Below are 16,379 nucleotides of genomic sequence, written 5' to 3' on the forward strand. Positions count from 1 at the left end.
CAGACTTGGCATCCTACCCCTCAACGTTCTTCAATCTGAAAACTGAAGGAGCCAAGAGGGTGATTCTTGGCTGAACAGTGCCTGCAGCCAATCAACCTCAGACACTGTTTGGCCCCGCCCACTTTGTTATGATATCTGCCAGCATTGGCTATTAAAATACAATAACTTCTGTGGTGTTGGGTGCGGATGGATGGGACGTGAATCTCATTGCATGGCTGGCATAAGTCAACTTCAACTGGAGTCTACTCTAAATTCTACATCTGTTAAAATAGTTATATTATATACAGTGCCTTGTAAAAAAGTATTCATACCCCTTTACATTTTCCACATTTTTTTATGTTACAACCAAAAACATAAATGTATTTTATTGGGATTTTATGTGATAGAGATAGACCAACACAAAGTGGCTCATAATTGTGAAGTGGAAGGAAAATTATAAATGGTTTTCCTAAATGTTTTACAAATAAATATGTCAAAAGTGTGTGTGTGGGGGTACATTTGTATTCAGCCCCCCTTTCTCTGATACCCCTAACTAAAATCTAGTGGTACAAATTGCCTTCAGAAGTCACCTAATTACTAAATAGAGTCCACCTGTGTGTCATTTAATCTCAGTATAAATGCAGCTGTTCTGTGAAGCCCTCAGAGGTTTGTTAGAGAACCTTAGTGAACAAACAGCATCATGAAGGCCAAGGAACACAGCAGACAGGTCAGGGATAAAATTGTAGAGAAGTTTAAACCAGGGTTAAATTATAATGAAATATCCCAAGCTTTGAACATCTCATGGAGCACTGATATGGTGATCACTTGGGGGGGGGGGGGGTTCTCAAGTACAGGAGAAACTCGGATGTGATGGGGGGGCTCTCATGTATAGGTGTGACCTCAGATGTGATGGGGGCTCTCATGTATAAGCCTGATCTCAGATGTGATGGGGGTCTCTTGTGTATAAGTGTGACCTCAGATGTGATGGGGGGGCTCTCATGTATAAATGTGACCTCAGATGTGATGGGGGGGCTCTTATGTATAAGTGTGACTTCAGATATGATGGGGGCTCTCATGTATAAGTGTGACCTTATATGTGATGGGGGGTCTCTTATGTATAAGTGTGACCTCAGATATGATGGGGGGGCTCTCATGTATAAGTGTGACCTCAGATGTGATGGGGGCTCTCATGTATAAGTGTGACCTCAGATGTGATGGGGGGCTCTCATGTATAAGTGTGACCTGAGATATGATGGGGGGGGGGGCTCTCATGTATAAGTGTGACCTCAGATTTGATGGGGGGCTCTCATGTATAAGTGTGACCTCAGATGTGATGGGGGGCTCTCATGTATAGGTGTGACCTCAGATGTGATGGGGGGCTCTCATGTATAAGTGTGACCTCAGATTGATGGGGGGGCTCTCATGTATAAGTGTGACCTCAGATGTGATGGGGGGGCTCTCATGTATAAGTGTGACCTCAGATGTGATGGGGGCTCTCATGTATAGGTGTGACCTCAGATGTGATGGGGGGCTCTCATGTATAAGTGTGACCTCAGATATGATGGGGGGGCTCTCATGTATAAGTGTGACCTCAGATGTGATGGGGGGGCTCTCATGTATAAGTGTGACCTCAGATGTGATGGGGGGCTCTCGTGTATAAGTGTGACCTCAGATGTGATGGGGGCTCTCATGTATAAGTGTGACCTCAGATATGATGGGGGGGGGGGGCTCTCATGTATAAGTGTGACCTCAGATGTGATGGGGGCTCTCATGTATAAGTGTGACCTCAGATGTGATGGGGGGCTCTCATGTATAAGCCTGACCTCAGATGTGATGGGGGGGGGGGCTCTCGTGTATAAGTGTGACCTCAGATGTGATGGGGGGCTCTCATGTATAAGTGTGACCTCAGATATGATGGGGGGCTCTCATGTATAAGTGTGATGTCAGATGTGATGGGGGCTCTCATGTATAAGCCTGACCTCAGATATGATGGGGGGGGGCTCTCGTGTATAAGTGTGACCTCAGATATGATGGGGGGGCTCTCATGTATAAGTGTGACCTCAGATATGATGGGGGGGCTCTCGTGTATAAGTGTGACCTCAGATATGATGGGGGGGGGCTCGCATGTATAAGTGTGACCTCAGATGTGATGGGGGGCTCTCATGTATAAGTGTGACCTCAGATATGATGGGGGGCTCTCATGTATAAGTGTGACCTCAGATATGATGGGGGGGGGCTCTCATGTATAAGTGTGATCTCAGATGTGATGGGGGCTCTCATGTATAAGCCTGACCTCAGATGTGATAGGGGGGGGCTCTCGTGTATAAGTGTGACCTCAGATATGATGGGGGGGCTCTCATGTATAAGTGTGACCTCAGATGTGATGGGGGGCTCTCATGTATAAGTGTGACCTCAGATGTGATGGGGGGCTCTCATGTATTAGTGTGACCTCAGATGTGATGGGGGCTCTCATGTATAAGTGTGACCTCAGATATGATGGGGGGGCTCTCATGTATAAGTGTGACCTCAGATGTGATGGGGGGGGGCTCTCATGTATAAGTGTGACCTCAGATGTGATGGGGGCTCTCATGTATAAGTGTGACCTCAGATGTGATTGGGGGGTTCTCATGTATAAGTGTGACCTCAGATATGATGGGGGGGTCTCATGTATAAGTGTGACCTCAGATATGATGGGGGGGGGCTCTCATGTATAAGTGTGACCTCAGATATGATGGGGGGCTCTCATGTATAAGTGTGACCTCAGATATGATGGGGGGGTCTCATATATAAGTGTGATCTCAGATGTGATGGGGGCTCTCATGTATAAGCCTGACCTCAGATGTGATGGGGGGGGCTCTCGTGTATAAGTGTGACCTCAGATATGATGGGGGGGCTCTCATGTATAAGTGTGATCTCAGATGTGATGGGGGCTCTCATGTATAAGCCTGACCTCAGATGTGATGGGGGGGCTCTCATGTATAAGTGTGACCTCAGATATGATGGGGGGGGTCTCATGTATAAGTGTGATCTCAGATGTGATGGGGGCTCTCATGTATAAGCCTGACCTCAGATGTGATGGGGGGGGGCTCTCGTGTATAAGTGTGACCTCAGATATGATGGGGGGGGTCTCATGTATAAGTGTGATCTCAGATGTGATGGGGGCTCTCATGTATAAGTCTGACCTCAGATGTGATGGGGGGGGGGGCTCTCGTGTATAAGTGTGACCTCAGATATGATGGGGGGGGCTCTCATGTATAAGTGTGATCTTAGATGTGATGGGGGCTCTCATGTATTAGTGTGACCTCAGATGTGATGGGGGCTCTCATGTATAAGTGTGACCTCAGATGTGATGGGGGCTCTCATGTATAAGTGTGACCTCAGATGTGATGGGGGCTCTCATGTATAAATGTGACCTCAGATGTGATGGGGGGCTCTCATGTATAAGTGTGACCTCAGATATGATGGGGGGCTCTCATGTATAAGTGTGACCTCAGATGTGATGGGGGGGGGCTCTCATGTATAAGTGTGACCTCAGATGTGATGGGGGCTCTCATGTATAAGTGTGACCTCAGATGTGATGGGGGGCTCTCATGTATAAGTGTAAACTCAGATGTGATGGGGGCTCTCATGTATAAGTGTGACCTTATATGTGATGGGGGCTCTCATGTATAAGTGTGACCTCAGATGTGATGGGGGGCTCTCATGTATAAGTGTGACCTCAGATGCGATGGGGGGCTCTCATGTATAAGTGTGACCTCAGATGCGATGGGGGGGGGGGGGGGCTCTCATGTATAAGTGTGACCTCAGATATGATGGGGGGCTCTCATGTATAAATGTGACCTCAGATGCCATGGGGGGGGGGCTCTCATGTATAAATGTGACCTCAGATGTGATGGGGGGGCTCCCATGTATAAGTGTGACCTCAAATATGATGGGGGGGTGCTCATGTATAAGTGTGACCTCAGATGTGATGGGGGGGGGCTCCCATGTATAAGTGTGACCTCAGATATGATGGGGGGTGCTCATGTATAAGTGTGACCTCAGATATGTTGGGGGGGGGGGGGCTCTCATGTATAAGTGTGACCTCAGATGTGATGGGGGAAGGCTCTTCTTACTTTTAATGGGGTCATAACTGGAAAAATGTTGCAAAGTTCTGCCATAGAAGGACCACCTGTGATCCTGGCAGACTGGATGGTGGTCTTAGTGTGACACCTTGTGGTCAGATTTGGTATTTCTCTGTCTCCGGAGATAAAACCAATCTCCTGTCTTCCTCTCATCATCCGCACAGTGACAGCAGAGTTGTTTTTTACAGCCAGGAAAAGGGAATTTTCCCAGGAGTCCAGAAAACCTCATCGCAGGGCGGCATCTTGGTTTGCAAGCGCTCAGTCCTGGACAAATCGACAAAAGTTTCCAACCAAATCCCCAGTTTTCACATCTGAGAAATCCTCGGAGTATAGATAATCTGGACGCTTCGCTGTACGAATTATTTTCACGGAAACGGCGATTCCATTAGAGCGCGGAGAAATTAGCGCCATTCATCAAATGCACATCCTACATGACACCAGCCTGGGACTACATTATAGTCACCTAATCAATACGCTCTCATATGTCACGCCATTTTTAAATCTGCAGCTCCCACCATTTCACTCCTTTTCCAGGCACTTTCTATTGTTGGGTGACAACACTCTGTCCCCGTCTCCTAACTGCGTTGTCACCCTGTCACATGTGCCTCCAACTGGGAGTACAAGTGGCCGTTTCATCACAAATGACACAGACATGGTCCCCCTGCTGTCACCATCACAAAACCCGCCCCGAGACATACCATGCAACCATCGCTGGAGTGAATGTAAATGGGAAGTAGGCTGTGGCAGATAAGCAGAAACAGCTCCATGTCATCTAGTTTATAGCTTACATCTTCTTTAATCCTTCATTTTTCATTGAATGGTCCTAATAATGGTTTGTATTGGTAACCCCAACATTGACCATTTGGCCCTATTGATCCTCCAATGGACCTGCAGCTACACGTAGATATGAATTGAAATGAGCACGTAAAGGCCGGCGCCATGTGGTGCCGGGAGATACCGCTATATTTAGTCTATGTCCTCCCCACTGTGCCCACTCTTATGCCACATACACACGATCGGACTATCCGGCGGACAATCCGACAGACTTTGCAGCGGAGGTCCGCCGGACTTTCAATCGAACAGACTTGGCCACACACGATCGCTCCAAAAGTCCGACGGATTGGAACGTGATGACGTAGAATAAGGAAGGTCATAGCCAGTACCCAGTAGCAGCGCTAGTGTCGGTTCTAGTCCGTCGGACTAGCACACAGACGAAGGGATTTAGCCGCTAAAAGCCGAGTCCAGCGGACAATTTTGAAGCCAGTCTTATTTCTAAGTCTGCCGGACTATTGGGCAGAAAAAGCCTGCCGGAGCCCACACAGGATCGACTCAGGTCCGCCAATAGTCCGATCGTTTGTACGCGGCATTAGAAGTCTATGGGGGACTCTGTAAATGACCGTCTGTGTCCCCTGAGGGTGCTGTGGCCCCAGAGGAGCTCAGTGAGGTTCGGTCATCAGTGTCAGCCCCTAAGGGGGGGTATGGGGTTTACTATACGGCCCTTCCATTTTCCGCTGCTCAGACAACCATGTGAAGTGCCAAATCGACATCAACATTTATAGATCTGCAATACGGCTCAAGTAAGCTGAACACTATGAATGCTACGACCCCTAAAATAAACTCTACTCATCTACTACAACCCAAATATTATAATAGCATAAATGCCTTTTAACCGCTTCAGTCCCGGAGGATTTTACCCCCCTTACTTACCAGAGCACTTTTTGCGGTTCGGCACTGCGTCTCTTTAACTGACAATTGCGCGGTCATGCGACGTGGCACCCAAACAAAATTTTTTCCCCACAAACAGAGCTTTCTTTTGGTGGTATTTGATCACCTCTGCGGTTTTTATTTTTTGCGCTATAAACAAAAGGAGAGCGACAATTTTGAAAAAAACACATTATTTTTTACTTTTTGCTATAATAAATATCCCATTTTTAAAAAACAAACAAACAAATTTTTTCCCTCGGTTTAGGCCGATACATATTCTTCTACATACCTCGAAGAATAGGGGCTCAAAGTGGTCCCCTTCAGGCTCTGAGGACCCCCCTCTGCAGCACCCCCCCCCCCCCCCTGCAGGACCCGGGGAGGCTGGCCAGGGAGAGCCATCGGGGTCAGGGGCTGCAACTGCTTCTGGCACTTCAGCCCCTGTGTACATTACACAGGAGGTTTTTTCCTCAACCTCAAACGGTTTAGAGGAAAGATTAGTGGCCTTAATCGAATCGCATCTTCACTCAGTGGGAGAAAACGCACTAGGCCCCCCTCTGTCACCCAGGACCCTCAGAGTGAGGAACTCTGGGATAAAGGAGAGGAATCCCCCTCGGAGGATGGGGAGGAGACTGATGATTCCACTTCTGAGGAATTAGTGGAGAAGGGCCCTCTTCAGCTTCTCAGGATGAGAAAATGTTGGTGCAAATTCTTGCTGGATTGGTCCGTTCCAAGTTTAAGTTACCCGTACCTGAGTCCGTTAAAGAACCCACATCTTCTCTGGGTTCACTGAAACCTCCTCAAACTGCACATGCTTTTCCTGTTCATGGTTTGCTGGAAAGGCTTATCTATTCTTAGTGGGATCACCCAGATAAACATTTTTTTCCTCCTAAAAAGTTTTCTACACTTTATCCTATGGAGGAAAAATTTACTAAGATGTGGGGTATACCGCGGTTGACGCCGCCATTTCCTCCGTAAACAAAAGCCTGACTTGTCCTGTTGACCACGCTCAGATGCTTAGGGATCCAACTGATAAGAAATTGGAATTCCTATTAACCACTAGGGATCCGCGCTATAGCCGAATAACGGCTACAGCGCGGACCTGCTTTGCCGGGACTACGTCTATTGACATCGTCCCGTGCATGAGCGGCCTGCGTGCCCCCTGAGGGGTGCGCACGCTCTGTGATCAGCGAGTCTATGAGACTCGCCTGATCACGGATCGGAGCAAGGTGTCGATCCCGACCCCTTACCACGTGATCAGCTGTCAGCCAATGACAGCTGATCATGTGACAAAACAGAGCCGGTAATCGGCTATTTTTCCTCCTCGCGCTGACAGTGCGAGGAGAGAAAAAAAAAGCCGATCACCGGCGGCCGTGATCGGGACATCAGTCCCGATCATGGCCAGCTTATCAGTGCCCCCCTGCCAGTGCCACCTAACCAATAAAAAAGTGCCCCCATCAGTGCCCACAGTGCCACCCATCAGTGCCCACAGTGCCACCCACCAGTGCCCAAAATCTGCCTCAACAACAGTGCTGCACCACAGTGCCACATATCCATGCCCATCAGTGTCATCTACCAGTGCCCATCAATGCCGCCCATCAGTGCCCAGCAGTGCCACCTATCAGAGCCACCTATCAGTGCCCATCAGTCCCATCTATCAGTGGTACCTATCAGTGCCCCTGAGTGCCACCCATCAGTGCCATCTTATCTGTGCCCATCTTTGCCCATCAGTGCCGCCTTATCTGTGCCCATCAGTACTGCCTTATCTGTGACTATCGGTGCCACCTTATCTGTGCCTATTAGTGCCGCCTTAACTGTGCCTATCAGTGCCCACCAGTGCCGCCTCATCAGCGCATTTCAATGAAGGAGAAAAATGACCTGTTTGCTAAATTTTATAACAAACTTTTTTTTGCATCTTTTTTTGTTTGTTTAGCAAAAAATAAAACTCCCAGCTGTAATTAAATACCACCAAAAGAAAGCTCTATTTGTGGGAAATAAATGATAAAAATTTCATTTGGGTACAGTGTTGTATGCCCGCGCAATTGTCATTCAAAGTGCATCAGCACTGAAAGCTGAAAATTGGTCTGGGCAGGAGGGGGGTTTAAGTGCCCAGTGAGCAAGTGGTTAAAAAACGTTTTCGCCTTGGCAGGTTCAGTAGCTCAACCTGCAGTGGCAGCAATTGGAGTCTGTCAATATTTGAAAGACCATGTTAAATAGGTGCTTAAAGCTTTACCTGAACAGCAAGCCTGGGGGGTTGGCCAACCTACCAGCGGCTTTGTATTTTGCTGTTGATGCTATCAGAGATTCTATCCTTCAGACCTCTCGCCTTACGCTTGGGTTGGTACACATGCGTAGAATCTTATGGTTGAAAAATTGGTCAGCCGAATCGCCATGTAAGAAACTCCTGGCGGGATTTCCCTTTTGTGGTGCAAGACTGTTTGGAGAGAACTTTGACAATTATGCCGCGTACACACGACAGGACTTAAGTCCGGCAGACTTTCGACGGAGTTCTGACGGACTTTCCGAATGAACGGACTTGGCCACACACAATCACACCAAAGTCCGACGGATTCGAACGTGATGACGTATGACTGGACTAGAATAAGGAAGTTCATAGCCAGTAGCCAATAGCTGCCCTAGCGTCGATTTTAGTCCATCAGACTAGCATACACACGAGCGGATTTCTGGGTCCGGCAGAGTTCTGGCGGAAAAATTTGAAGCATGTTCCATTTCTAAAGTCTGTCAGACTTTTGTGAATCAAAAGTCCGCTGCAGCCCACACACGATCGAATAGTCTGCCGGAATCATTCCGTCAGACTTTGGATGTTGAAAAGTCCGGTCGTGTGTACGGGGCTTTACTGTATATCCAAAGGATCTCTAGTGGAAAAAGCACCCTTTTACCAGACAAGAAAAGGGGTAAATGTCCCTCCTTTAAACTGGCTCTTTCTCCAGTGCCAGGGGCATCAGCCTCCAGGCAGTCACGACGGCCTCCTCCATCACGCTCAAAGGTTAAAACTCAGGGTCAACCCCAGGGACAAAAGAAGTCCTGGGGTAGAAGGTCTTCAAAACAAATCGCTAAGACCTCCTTATGAAGGGGCGCACCTGCTTGCTCGAGTGGGGGGAAGACTACTAAAGTTCTCAGGACTCTGGCAGGAGGAATTGCAGGACAAATGGGTGGTCTCCAAAATAACTCTAGGTTACAAACTAGAATTCCAAGAATTCCCTTCTCGTTTCCTCAGATCAAATGTACCCAGAGACAATGAGAAATATAAGTCTCTCTTTCTATCGTTGGAGCGACTATTGTCGCAAAAAGTTATCATGGTATTTCCCATTGAAGAGCAAGGAATGGGGTTTTATTCAGACCTTTTCACGGTACCAAATCCAAACGGAGATGTCAGACCCATTCTAGATCTCAACGATCTAAACCGATTTCTAAAGATATGGTCATTTAGCATGGAATTGATCTGATCGGTAGTCTCCATCCTGCAAGGAGGAGATCTTCTGGCATCAATAGGCATCAAGGATGTGTACCTGCATGTACCTATTTTTCCTGTTCATCAAAAATACCTGCTTTTCGAAGTAGAAAAACGCCAATTTCAGTTTGTAGCTCTGCCTTTCGGGCTAGCTACTGCACCTCGGGTGTTTACAAAGATCTTGGCCCCTCTGGCCAGATTAAGGGCCCAAGGTATAACAATAATAGCATACCTAGATGACTTGCTCTTGATAGCCCGCTTGGACCAAAATTTGGTCACCACAATCAACTACCTGGAATACCTAGGTTGGGTTCTCAACTTAGAGAAGTCTTCTTTATAACCAGTAAGAAGACTAGAGTATTTGGGTCTGGTCATAGATACAGCCCAGCAGAGGGTATTCCTACCCCAAGCAAAGATCAGTGCTATAAAAGAACTGATTCAGGTTGTCAGGACAAAGAAGGGCCCTTCTATTTGTCTTTGTATGAGGTTGTTTTCGGAAGATGGTGGCTTCATTCGAAGCAGTTCCCTACGCTCAGTTTCATTAGAGGCTGCTACAAAACAGTATCCTGTCAGCCTGGAACAAGAAGGTTGGGGCATTAGATTTTCCGATGCATCTGTCTCCTACAACGTGTCAGAGCCTCAGCTGGTGGTTGATATCCAAAAATATGCGGAAAGGAAAATCCTTTTTACCAGTTACCTGGACAGTGGTACACAACAGATGCCAGTCTTTCGGGTTGGGGGGCAGCACTGGAACAGTCGACTGTCGAAGGGAGATGGTCCAAGATCGAGAGGACCTTACCCATGAACATTCTGGAGATGCGTGCAGCGTATCTAGCCCTAAAAGCCTGGACACTCAGGTTGCAGGTTTGCCCTGTCAGGATCCAGTCCGAAAATGCCACAGCAGTGACTTATATCAATCACCAAGGAGGCACCAAAAATCGTGCACCTCAGGAAGAAATAAACCAGATCTTAATCTGGGCAGAAAGGCATGTGCCGTGCATATCGGCAATCTTCATTCCGGGGGTAGAGAACTGGCAGGCGGACTACTTGAGTCGCCAGCAGTTAGTCCCAGGGGAATGGTCTCTTCACCCCGACGTCTTCATGGCCATATGCCAGAGATGGGGGGTTCCAGATGTAGATCTCTTTGCGTCCAGGTTCAACAACAAGATCGACAACTTTGTGTCAAGAATGAGGGATCCGCTTGCATGCGGGACAGATGCGTTGGTAACTCCGTGGCATCAGTTCTCTCTGATTTATGTGTTCCCTCCTATTCTGCTACTGCCACGACTTCTTTGTAGGATCGGGCAGGAGAAGAAGTCAGTGCTTCTGGTGGCCCCTGAAGAACTTGGTATGCAGAAATACTGAAGATGGCGGTAGGCTCTTCTTGGACCCTACCGTCCCATCCAGACCTGCTATCCCAGGGACCAGTATTCCATCGTACCTTACAAACGCTAAATTGAATGGTTTGGCACATTCTGAAGAATCGTGGGCTTTCGGGCCCTGCGATATCTACCTTGATTAATGCAAGAAAGCCAGCTTCCAGAATGATTTATCACAGAGTCTGGAAAGCATGTCTCCTGGTGTGAATCCAGGGGTTGGTACCCCGGAAAATATGTCATAAGTAGAATCCTCGAATTTCTGCAAAAGGGGTTAGAAATGAAACTGGCCTTGAGTGCCATCAAGGGCCAATCCTCGGCCTTATCAGTTCTGTTTCAACGTCCACTTGCTTCTCATTCTTTGGTCTGACACTTTATACAAGGGGTAATGCGCCTTAATCCTCCAGTTAAGGCGCCTCTAAAACCCCTGGGATCTGAATTTGGTTCTGTCAGCTTTACAGAAGCAGCCTTTTGAACCAATACATCAGATTCCCTTAGTTCTGTTGACAAGGAAATTAATTTTTCTAGTGGCCATTTCGTCTGCCAGAAGAGTATCAGAATTAGCGTCCCTCTCTTGTAAAGGGCCGTATCTAATAATGCACAAGGATAGAGTGGTGTTACACCCTCATCCTAGTTTTCTACCAAAGGTGGTCTCAGGTTTTCATCTAAACCAAGATATTGTTCTGCCTTCCCTTTTTTCCAAATCCTTGCTCTATGGAAGAGAAGTCACTTCATTCTTTGGATGTAGTGAGAGCAGTCAAAGCCTATCTGGAAGCGACTGCTCAGGTTCACAAAAACGGATGTTTTGTTCGTATTGCCAGAAGGTCCTAAGAGAGGACAGGCAGCATCAAAATCTACCATTGCTAAATGGATTCGACAAGTAATTGTTCAAGCTTATGGTTTGAAGCAAAAGATGCCTTTTCAGATCAATGCGCACTCCACTAGGGCTATTAGTGCTTCGTGGTCGGTGCATCACCAGGCCTTCATGGCTCAAATCTGCAAAGCCGCAACCTGGTCATCAGTCCAAACATTCACCAAATTTTATCAGGTGGATGGGAGAAGGCATGAGGATATTGCCTTTGGGCGTAGTGTGCTGCAGGCAGCAGTACAGGGCCCTCAGGTCTGATTAAACCCTATGTTGTGTGGTTCCCCTCCCCTCAGATAGCATTGCTCTGGGACATCCCACCAGTAATTACTGAGTCTGTGTCCCGTGATGTATGAGAAAGAAAATATAATTTTTATAACAGCTTACCTGTAAAATCCTTTTCTTTTGAGGTACATCACGGGACACAGAGGTCCCTCCCCTCTTCTAATACACTTATATTACTTTGCTACAAAACTGAGGTACCTCCAGTAGGGGGAGGGGTTATATGGGGGATTGAACTTCCTGTCTAGGGTGTGCCAGTGTCCAATCGCCTAGTGATACCCTATAACCCATCAGTAATTACTGAGTCTCTGTGTCCTGTGATGTACCTCAAAAGAAAAGGATTTTACAGGTAAACTGTTATAAAAATCCTATATTTTTTTTTTTTTACAAAATTGTTTGTCTTTATTTGTTTAGCAAAAAACCCAAATCAAATACCACCAAACGTATTTGCAGGAACAAAATGATACACATTTTGTTTGTGTACAGTGCTGCATGACCGCGCAATTGTCATTTTAAATGTGACAGCGCTAAAAGCTGAAAATTGGCCAGGTCAGGAAGGGGGGGAAGTGCCTGGTATTGAAGGGGTTAAAAAAAAAGAACATTAGTAGAAAAATGGTGTTGTGTCACCATCTAGTGGTCAAAAGATAAAACACAGGAGAGAAACCAATTTTTATTCTTCATGTCATATTGTTATTTATGTTTCTGTTTATCAGCATTAAAGCTGACATGTGCAATGTAAAGTACCCCCCCCTTCCCCCAATCAACATGCAATTAAAAATTCTAAAATCAAACACAACCCCTATTCCAAAAAAGTTGGGGTGCTGTGTAAAATCTACATAAAAGCAGAATGCAATGATTTGCAAATCTCATAAACCCGGATTTTATTCACAATTCACAATAAAAGAGAAAGAAAACATTTCAAATGTTTAAACTGAGATTGACCATTTTAAGGAAAAAAAAAAAAAAGAACTGATGGCAGCAACACATCTCAAAAAAGTTGGGACAGGCCAACGAAAAGTTGGTAGAGTAAATGGTACTAACCAGGAAGAACATTTTGCAACTAATTGGGTTAATTGGCAACAGGTCAGTAACATGATTGGGTATAACAAGAGCATCTTAACCACTTCAATACCGGGCCATAGTCAAATGATGCCCACAGATGGGATCCCCCATCCTAGGTGGGCGTCCTATGACGTCCTTGGTATTTCGCCGCTCCTGAGGGCCCCCGGGGGCCCGTAGCGCGGCGATCGTGGATGTGCTGTGTCCCTCGGACACAGCCAATCCCAGATCCATGTGATTGGCATCCCAGATCCATGTGACCGGCAGTGTCCAATAACAGCCGGTCACATGTACTGTCTAGGGCACACACAGAGCGGCGATCTGGGACGAGGCTTGTCACCCTGACACAACCCAACCCCGATCGCAGTAAAGACCCAATGGAATTAGCTCTTTACCACGTGACCGGCTGTGTCCATTCACAGCCGGTCACAGAATGTCAACAAGGCAGGGTAACGAGATGTTACCGAGTTCTCCTCCTCACACACCGATTGTGTGTGAGAAGGAGATTGTGGTAACATCTCGTTACCTTTTGTGTACACCAACCACACTGATTGCCCCCCCCCCCCCAATAAAATAGTATCTGTCACCAGCCATCAAAGTACCTGTCATCACCCGTCCCAGCCCATCTGAGTACCTGTCCCAGCCCATCTGAATACCCGAATACCTGAGTACCTGTCACCAGCCCATCGGAGTACCCGAGTACCTGTCTCAGCCCATCGGAGTACCCGAGTACCTGTCACCAGCCCATCGGAGTACCCAAGTACCTATTTGCAGCCCATGTCTCATAGAATATATGTTGGGATGTTTGCTTTCCAAAATGGGGTCATTTTGGCGCTAATTCCATTGTCCTGGTGCTCCAGGACCTTCAAAAGTGTGATGGGTAGGAATGAAATGAGATGTGTAATTTATGTTCCTAGAAAGCCTGAAGGTGCTACTTCAATGTTGGCCCTCTGCATGTGGCCAGGCTGTGTAAAAGTCTCACACATGTGGTTATTTATAATTGGTGTCCTGTTTTATACCCCCCCCCCCCACTATGTGGAGAACAACAAGAAGGCTGGCAATGATTGGTTCAGGTTGGAATCGGATAAAGAAACCACCAGGTGAGATGTGGGTGGGGCTTCTGGCAGGAGCTCCACCTCCTACGCTGTTTGACGGTGTGAGGATATAACGAGCTCTCCTCTCCCGCTCTGTTATAGATGGTTCGGGCAATGCTGCTTTTTCCTGGTGACACCCCCGCCCTGGTGACACCCCGCCCTCTCACATCCTGTAGACACCCCCGCCCTCTCACATCCTGGTGACACCCCCGCCTTCTCACTTCCAGTCCTGGTGACACCCCCACCCTCTCGCCCCCTGTCCTGGTGACCCTCTCGCCCCCCCGTAGACACCCGTGCCCTCTCGCCCCCTTTGGCCCCCTGTCCTGGTAACACCTGCGCCCTCTCGCCCCTTTGGCCCCCTGTCCTGGTGACACCTGCGCCCTCTCGCCCCCTGTCCTGGTGACACCCCCACCCTCTCGCCCCCTGTCCTGGTGACACCCCCACCCTCTCGCTCCCTGTGCTGTTGACACCCCCACCCTCTCACCCCCTGTCCTGGAGACACCCCTACCCTCTTGTGTCCTGGTGACACCCCCACCCTGTTGCTTCCTGTCCTGGTGACACCCCCCACCCTGTCGCTTCCTGTCCTGGTGACCACCCCCCACCCCGTCACTTCCTGTCCTGGTGACACCCCCCACCCTGTCGCTTCCTGTCCTGGTGACACCCCCCACCCTGTCGCTTCCTGTCCCAGTGACACCCCCCACCCTGTCGCTTCCTGTCCTGGTGACACCTCCCACCCTGTCGCTTCCTGTCCTGGTGACACCCCCATCCTGTCGCTTCCTGTCCTGGTGACAGCCCCCACCCTGTCGCCTCCTGTCCTGGTGACACCCCCCACCCTGTCGCTTCCTGTCCTGGTGACCACCAGGTGAGATGTGGGTGGGGCTGCTGACAGGAGCTCCGCCTCCTATGCTTTTTGACGGTGTGATGATATAACGAGTTCTCCTCTCCCGCTGTGTTATAGATGGTTCGGGCAATGCTGCTTTTTCCTGGTGAGACCTCCACCCTCTCACCCCGTCTGTAGACACCCCCGCCTTCTCGCGTCGTGTAGACACCCCCGCCCTCTCGCCCCGTCCTGGTGACACCCCCACCCTCTCACATCGTATAGACACCCCCGCCCTCTCGCCCCCTGTCCTGGTGACACTCTCGCCCCCTGTAGACAGCCCCGTCCCCTCGCCCCCTGTCCTGGTGACACGCCTACCCTCTTGTGTCCTGGTGACACCCCCACCCTTTCACCTCCTGTCCTGGTGACTCCCCCCACCCTCTCACTTCCTGTCCTGGTGACTCCTCCACCCTCTCACATCCTGGCCTGGTGGCACCTCACCACCCTCTCACTTCCTGACCTGGTGGCACCTCACCACCCTCTCACCATGAAATTGGGACAGGTTCACCTTAAAGCTCCTCCTTCACACAGACTGACCTGCTCTTTTTCCTTCTATGTGATTGGCAGTATATATTTGTAATTAGTTTCCTGTTCTGCCCCCGCAGTATGTGGAGAACAAGAAGACGATGGGCAATGATTGGTTCAGGTTGGAGTCGAATAAAGAATCCACCAGGTGAGATGGTGGGTGGGGCTGCTAGCTTTTACCCCCTCACTTCCTGTCCTGTTGGCACCCCCACCCTCTTACTACTTGTGCTGGTGGCACCCCCACCCTCTTACTATTTGTGCTGGTGGCACCCCCACCCTCTCACTACTTGTGCCAGTGACACCCCCACCTTCTCACTTTCTGCCCCGGTGACACCCCCACCTTCTCACTTTCTGTCCCGGTGACACCCTCACCTTCTCACTTTCTGTCTCGGTGACACCCCCACCTTCTCACTTTCTGTCCCGGTGACACCCCCACCTTCTCACTTTCTGTCCCGGTGACACCCCCACCTTCTCACTTTCTGTCGCAGTGACACCCCCACCTTTTCGCTTCCTGTCCCGGTGGCACCCTCTCAGTATTTGTCCTGTTGGCACCCCACCTTTTCGCTTCCTGTCCCGGTGGCACCCTCTCAGTACTTGTCCTGTTGGCACCCCCACCCTTTCACTTCCTGTCCTGGTGACACCCCCCCACCCTCTCACTATTTGCCTAGTTTGCAGTGATCTATTTCTGGGCCGGTTTGCAGATCCGGTTGTCAGTGATCGCTTGGCGGTGATCTCTTGCTGCACAGGAGTCACTGTGAAAATGTTGCTGACATGCTAATGTTCTGTCCAAACCCCCCCCGCATGATCTCATCTATGGCCTCTCTCAGTCTAGGTGCTGTAGTAATGTCTGTACACCATGGCCAGTGCGGGTGCATAGCCTTCTATAGTTAGACTTGGTTCACACCTATAAGTGCGCCCAAGCGTGGCAGTGTTTCCATGAGTCTCGTGTAGGGCAGCGCATTTCTTTCAATGGGTTGCCCTACACCTGAGAAATGCAGAAAAGAAGTCCCTGACTTGTGTTTGTC

At 48.9% G+C, this 16,379-nt stretch overlaps 1 long non-coding RNA gene across 1 annotated transcript in view; it reads left to right on the forward strand.

Annotated features, from left to right (window-relative positions):
* LOC143986852 (uncharacterized) overlaps positions 1-15,485 on the forward strand; it is a 35,441-nt gene extending 19,956 nt beyond the window's left edge. The window contains exons 2-3 of the long non-coding RNA XR_013276567.1: positions 13,900-13,958; positions 15,435-15,485. This is a non-coding gene — a long non-coding RNA (uncharacterized LOC143986852). The remainder of the gene's footprint in view (positions 1-13,899; positions 13,959-15,434) is intronic.
* The last annotated feature ends 894 nt before the right edge of the window (positions 15,486-16,379 follow it).

Source organism: Lithobates pipiens, unplaced genomic scaffold, assembly GCF_037356315.1.
Source record: "Lithobates pipiens isolate NorthernLeopardFrog02 unplaced genomic scaffold, aLitPip1_a1.2 Scaffold_1, whole genome shotgun sequence".
NCBI lineage: Eukaryota > Metazoa > Chordata > Amphibia > Anura > Ranidae > Lithobates > Lithobates pipiens.